Source organism: Gobio gobio, assembly GCF_949357685.1.
Source record: "Gobio gobio genome assembly, chromosome: 20".
Taxonomy (NCBI): Eukaryota; Metazoa; Chordata; class Actinopteri; order Cypriniformes; family Gobionidae; genus Gobio; species Gobio gobio.
Window position 1 is genome coordinate 264,655 of NC_137113.1, and position 7,846 is coordinate 272,500.

Below are 7,846 nucleotides of genomic sequence, written 5' to 3' on the forward strand. Positions count from 1 at the left end.
CATGAGCTGTAGATTATTGTAATGTTGATGAGCTGTAGATTATTGTAATGTTGATGAGCTGTAGATTATTGTAATGTTCATGAGCTGTAGATTATTGTAATGATCATGAGCTGTAGATTATTGTAATGTTCATGAGCTGTAGATTATTGTAATGTTGATGAGCTGTAGATTATTGTAATGTTGATGAGCTGTAGATTATTGTAATGTTCATGAGCTGTAGATTATTGTAATGTTGATGAGCTGTAGATTATTGTAATGTTGATGAGCTGTAGATTATTGTAATGTTGATGAGCTGTAGATTATTGTAATGTTCATGAGCTGTAGATTATTGTAATGTTGATGAGCTGTAGATTATTGTAATGTTCATGAGCTGTAGATTATTGTAATGTTGATGAGCTGTAGATTATTGTAATGTTCATGAGCTGTAGATTATTGTAATGTTCATGAGCTGTAGATTATTGTAATGTTGATGAGCTGTAGATTATTGTAATGTTCATGAGCTGTAGATTATTGTAATGTTGATGAGCTGTAGATTATTGTAATGTTGATGAGCTGTAGATTATTGTAATGCTGATGAGCTGTAGATTATTGTAATGATGATGAGCTGTAGATTATTGTAATGTTGATGAGCTGTAGATTATTGTAATGTTGATGAGCTGTAGATTATAGTAATGTTGATGAGCTGTAGATTATTGTAATGTTGATGAGCTGTAGATTATTGTAATGTTGATGAGCTGTAGATTATTGTAATGTTGATGAGCTGTAGATTATTGTAATGTTGATGAGCTGTAGATTATTGTAATGTTCATGAGCTGTAGATTATTGTAATGATGATGAGCTGTAGATTATTGTAATGATGATGAGCTGTAGATTATTGTAATGTTGATGAGCTGTAGATTATTGTAATGATGATGAGCTGTAGATTATTGTAATGTTCATGAGCTGTAGATTATTGTAATGATGATGAGCTGTAGATTATTGTAATGTTGATGAGCTGTAGATTATTGTAATGTTGATGAGCTGTAGATTATTGTAATGTTGATGAGCTGTAGATTATTGTAATGTTCATGAGCTGTAGATTATTGTAATGTTGATGAGCTGTAGATTATTGTAATGTTCATGAGCTGTAGATTATTGTAATGATGATGAGCTGTAGATTATTGTAATGTTGATGAGCTGTAGATTATTGTAATGTTGATGAGCTGTAGATTATTGTAATGATGATGAGCTGTAGATTATTGTAATGTTGATGAGCTGTAGATTATAGTAATGTTGATGAGCTGTAGATTATTGTAATGTTGATGAGCTGTAGATTATTGTAATGATGATGAGCTGTAGATTATTGTAATGTTGATGAGCTGTAGATTATTGTAATGTTGATGAGCTGTAGATTATTGTAATGTTGATGAGCTGTAGATTATTGTAATGATGATGAGCTGTAGATTATTGTAATGATGATGAGCTGTAGATTATTGTAATGATGATGAGCTGTTGATTATTGTAATGTTGATGAGCTGTAGATTATTGTAATGATGATGAGCTGTAGATTATTGTAATGTTGATGAGCTGTAGATTATTGTAATGCTGATGAGCTGTAGATTATTGTAATGCTGATGAGCTGTAGATTATTGTAATGTTCATGAGCTGTAGATTATTGTAATGTTCATGAGCTGTAGATTATTGTAATGTTGATGAGCTGTAGATTATTGTAATGTTGATGAGCTGTAGATTATTGTAATGTTGATGAGCTGTAGATTATTGTAATGATGATGAGCTGTAGATTATTGTAATGATGATGAGCTGTAGATTATTGTAATGTTCATGAGCTGTAGATTATTGTAATGTTCATGAGCTGTAGATTATTGTAATGTTGATGAGCTGTAGATTATTGTAATGCTGATGAGCTGTAGATTATTGTAATGCTGATGAGCTGTAGATTATTGTAATGTTCATGAGCTGTAGATTATTGTAATGTTCATGAGCTGTAGATTATTGTAATGTTGATGAGCTGTAGATTATTGTAATGATGATGAGCTGTAGATTATTGTAATGCTGATGAGCTGTAGATTATTGTAATGATGATGAGCTGTAGATTATTGTAATGCTGATGAGCTGTAGATTATTGTAATGTTGATGATCTGTAGATTATTGTAATGTTGATGAGCTGTAGATTATTGTAATGATGATGAGCTGTAGATTATTGTAATGTTGATGAGCTGTAGATTATTGTAATGCTGATGAGCTGTAGATTATTGTAATGCTGATGAGCTGTAGATTATTGTAATGTTGATGATCTGTAGATTATTGTAATGTTGATGAGCTGTAGATTATTGTAATGATGATGAGCTGTAGATTATTGTAATGTTGATGAGCTGTAGATTATTGTAATGTTGATGAGCTGTAGATTATTGTAATGTTGATGAGCTGTAGATTATAGTAATGTTGATGAGCTGTAGATTATTGTAATGTTGATGAGCTGTAGATTATTGTAATGTTGATGAGCTGTAGATTATTGTAATGTTGATGAGCTGTAGATTATTGTAATGTTGATGAGCTGTAGATTATTGTAATGTTGATGAGCTGTAGATTATTGTAATGTTGATGAGCTGTAGATTATTGTAATGTTGATGAGCTGTAGATTATTGTAATGTTGATGAGCTGTAGATTATTGTAATGTTGATGAGCTGTAGATTATTGTAATGTTGATGAGCTGTAGATTATTGTAATGTTGATGAGCTGTAGATTATTGTAATGTTGATGAGCTGTAGATTATTGTAATGTTCATGAGCTGTAGATTATTGTAATGTTGATGAGCTGTAGATTATTGTAATGTTGATGAGCTGTAGATTATTGTAATGTTGATGAGCTGTAGATTATTGTAATGTTGATGAGCTGTAGATTATAGTAATGTTGATGAGCTGTAGATTATTGTAATGTTGATGAGCTGTAGATTATTGTAATGTTGATGAGCTGTAGATTATTGTAATGTTGATGAGCTGTAGATTATAGTAATGTTGATGAGCTGTAGATTATTGTAATGTTGATGAGCTGTATATTATTGTAATGTTGATGAGCTGTAGATTATTGTAATGTTGATGAGCTGTAGATTATTGTAATGTTGATGAGCTGTAGATTATTGTAATGTTGATGAGCTGTAGATTATTGTAATGTTGATGAGCTGTAGATTATTGTAATGTTCATGAGCTGTAGATTATTGTAATGTTGATGAGCTGTAGATTATAGTAATGTTGATGAGCTGTAGATTATTGTAATGTTGATGAGCTGTAGATTATTGTAATGTTGATGAGCTGTAGATTATAGTAATGTTGATGAGCTGTAGATTATTGTAATGTTGATGAGCTGTAGATTATAGTAATGTTGATGAGCTGTAGATTATTGTAATGTTCATGAGCTGTAGATTATTGTAATGTTGATGAGCTGTAGATTATTGTAATGCTGATGAGCTGTAGATTATTGTAATGTTGATGAGCTGTATATTATTGTAATGTTGATGAGCTGTAGATTATTGTAATGTTGATGAGCTGTAGATTATTGTAATGTTGATGAACTGTAGATTATTGTAATGTTGATGAGCTGTAGATTATTGTAATGTTGATGAGCTGTAGATTATTGTAATGTTGATGAGCTGTAGATTATTGTAATGTTGATGAGCTGTAGATTATTGTAATGTTCATGAGCTGTAGATTATTGTAATGTTGATGAGCTGTAGATTATTGTAATGCTGATGAGCTGTAGATTATTGTAATGCTCTACTGGGTGGTTGCCCTGCTCGCCTAATAAACAAACCCCAGCTGGTGCAAAACGCAGCAGCTCCAGTTCTTACTAGAACCAGGAAGTGTGACCATATTAGCCCAGTTCTGTCAAAACTGCACTGGCTCATTATTAAACATCGCATAGATTTTAAAATCTTGCTTAATTGGTCATGTTTGGTCATGTTTTAGTCATGTTTTGGTCCTGTTTTGGTCATGTTTTAGTCATGTTTTGGTCATGTTTTAGTCATGTTTTGGTCATGTTTTAGTCATGTTTTGGTCATGTTTTGGTCATGTTTTGGTCATGTTTGGTCATGTTTTAGTCATGTTTTAGTCATGTTTTGGTCATGTTTTGGTCATGTTTTAGTCATGTTTTGGTCATGTTTTAGTCGTTTTGGTCATGTTTGGTCATGTTTTGGTCATGTTTTAGTCATGTTTTGGTCATGTTTTAGTCGTTTTGGTCATGTTTGGTCATGTTTTGGTCATGTTTGATCATGTTTTGGTCATGTTTGGGTCATGTTTTGTCATGCTTTGGTCATGTTTGGTCATGTTTGGTCATGTTTGGGTCATGTTTGGGTCATGTTTGGGTCATGTTTGGTCATGTTTGGTTATGTTTTGGTCATGTTTTGGTCATGTTTGGTCATGTTTGGTCATGTTTGGTCATGTTTTGGTCATGTTTTGGACATGTTTGATCATGTGTTGGTCATGTTTTGGTCATGTTTGGTCATGTTTTGGTCATGTTTTGTCAGTTCTAGTTGCTGTCCATTGAGTCATGTTTTGGTCATGTTTGGTCATGTTTTGGTCATGTTTTGTCAAGTTTTGGTCATGTTTTGGTCATGTTTTGGTCATGTTTTGGTCATGTTTTAGTCATGTTTTGGTCCTGTTTTGGTCATGTTTTAGTCATGTTTTGGTCATGTTTTAGTCATGTTTGGTCATGTTTTGGTCATGTTTTAGTCATGTTTTGTTCCTGTTTTGGTCATGTTTGGTCATGTTTTAGTCATGTTTTGGTCATGTTTTGGTCATGTTTCGTCATGTTTTGGTCATGTTTTAGTCATGTTTTAGTCATGTTTTGGTCATGTTTTGGTCATGTTTTAGTCGTTTTGGTCATGTTTGGTCATGTTTTGGTCATGTTTTAGTCATGTTTTGGTCATGTTTTGGTCATGTTTTAGTCGTTTTGGTCATGTTTGGTCATGTTTTGGTCATGTTTCGTCATGTTTTGGTCATGTTTTAGTCATGTTTTGGTCATGTTTTGGTCATGTTTTGGTCATGTTTTAGTCGTTTTGGTCATGTTTGGTCATGTTTTGGTCATGTTTTAGTCATGTTTTGGTCATGTTTTGGTCATGTTTGGTCATGTTTTGGTCATGTTTTGGTCATGTTTTGGTCATGTTTTGGTCATGTTTGGGTCATGTTTTGTCATGCTTTGGTCATGTTTTGGTCATGTTTGGTCATGTTTGGTCATGTTTGGGTCATGTTTGGGTCATGTTTGGGTCATGTTTGGTCTTGCTTTGGTCATGTTTGGTCATGTTTTGGTCATGTTTTGGACATGTTTGATCATGTGTTGGTCATGTTTTGGTCATGTTTGGTCATGTTTTGGTCATGTTTGATCATGTTTTGGAGATGTTTTTTCATGTTTTGGTCATGTTTTGTCAGTTCTAGTTGCTGTCCATTGAGTCATGTTTTGGTCATGTTTGGTCATGTTTTGGTCATGTTTTGTCAAGTTTTGGTCATGTTTTAGTCATGTTTTAGTCATGTTTTGGTCATGTTTTGGTCATGTTTTAGTCATGTTTGGTCATGTTTGGTCATGTTTTGGTCATGTTTTAGTCATGTTTTAGTCATGTTTTGGTCATGTTTTAGTCATGTTTGGTCATGTTTTGGTCATGTTTTAGTCATGTTTTGGTCATGTTTTGGTCATGTTTTAGTCATGTTTTGGTCATGTTTTAGTCATGTTTTGGTCCTGTTTTGGTCATGTTTTAGTCATGTTTTGGTCATGTTTTAGTCATGTTTTGGTCATGTTTTAGTCATGTTTGGTCATGTTTTGGTCATGTTTTAGTCATGTTTTGGTCATGTTTTGGTCATGTTTTAGTCATGTTTTGGTCATGTTTTGGTCATGTTTTGGTCATGTTTTAGTCATGTTTTGGTCATGTTTTAGTCATGTTTGGTCATGTTTTGGTCATGTTTTAGTCATGTTTTAGTCATGTTTTGGTCATGTTTTGGTCATGTTTTAGTCATGTTTTGGTCCTGTTTTGGTCATGTTTTAGTCATGTTTTGGTCATGTTTTAGTCATGTTTTAGTCATGCTTTGGTCATGTTTCGTCATGTTTTGGTCATGTTTTAGTCATGTCTGGTCATGTTTGGTCATGCTTTGGTCATGTTTTAGTCATGTTTTGGTCATGTTTGGTCTTGCTTTGGTCATGTTTTGTCATGCTTTGGTCATGTTTTGGTCATGTTTTGGTCATGTTTTGGTCATGTTTGGTCATGCTTTGGTCATGTTTTGGTCATGTTTTGGTCATGTTTTGGTCATGTTTGGTCATGTTTGGTCATGCTTTGGTCATGCTTTGGTCATGTTTTGGTCATGTTTTGGTCATGTTTGGTCATGTTTGGTCATGCTTTGGTCATGTTTTGGTCATGTTTTGGTCATGTTTTGGTCATGTTTTGGTCATGTTTTAGTCATGTTTTGGTCATGTTTGGTCATGCTTTGGTCATGTTTTGGTCATGTTTTGGTCATGTTTTGGTCATGTTTGGTCATGTTTGGTCATGCTTTGGTCATGCTTTGGTCATGTTTTGGTCATGTTTTGTCATGTTTTAAGTCATGTTTTTGTCAGTTCTAGTTGCTGTCCATTGAGCACCAGAGAGCCAAACATAAGCAAAGACGCTGATTCAACTCCAACTGGGTGTCAATCAAGAAACAGAAATGATTTAATTCCCGATCAGAGGAGAGTTTTCCTGCTCTGTAGACACAAACACACACAGCTCTTCCTCCATCTGCATTTTTATTCTAATTTACAGGCGAACCATGACAAGCTGAAATTCATTTCGTCAAGACGGACCTTCAGAGCTTCTCCAGTTTGACACTAACGAGCAGAAGAAATGCAGGCGCTCTTCAGAGCTGTCCGGCCCAGCCATCACACCACAGGAAAACAAACACCGTAAAATCACAGCGCTCCATCTCTCCACGACCAATCAGCAACACACACACACACACACACACACGCACACACACACACACACACACACACAGCGTCAGTCTATCATAGAGGATAGTTACTCCGCTCTTGTTTACGATGGCAGGCCTGTCAGAGCGATCAATCTAAAGGGCAATTTCATCAGGTTTGTCATCTGATTAAAAGCCGTCCTGGAGCAGATGCAGATGAGGACCGGCCGTCCGTCCGCCATTGAGCCCGGGACGACCCGACAACGAGAGCGGAGGAAGGTCATAAATAACAGAGGTCATAAAACCCAGAGCAGGACGGCAACCAGATGAGACTTTCTGAGTGGAGAGAGTGAATAAATCACAATACCTCAAAACACACGAGCACACGACATCTGCTCGTTTATTCTGCTAATATCTGCAGAACCACACACACACACACACACACTCACGGCCTCCTCCAGTCCGTCACACTGAACCTGTCAATCAAACACGCTGGCATAAAGCGCCTCAGGGAAGATCGGACCCGCGGCTGAGGGCCAAAGGTCATGAAGACGAGGAACATCATCAGATAAACTTCACTGGACTCTGAAGACAGTCTCATTTACTGACTCCAGTCACCACAACACTGACATCACGCACTCATTAGCATATGACCGCCCACATTTACATGTGAAAGGCGGTCATGAGGAAGAGGAGCGGACACTGAGGCCCATTCATCTCTAAAGGTCAGAGACGCTGCAGAATCATCTTCAGGAAACTGTCAATTAAAAAAACATTACAGGCCGATCATTAAACACATATGAGGTCATTAGTTCTTATCAGCCATATCTGTAGAATCTCCAGATGTGAGTGAGTGAGTGTGTGTGTGTGTGTGTGTGTGAGAGAGAGAGAGAGAGAGAGAGAGTGAGAGAGAGAGTGTGTGTGTG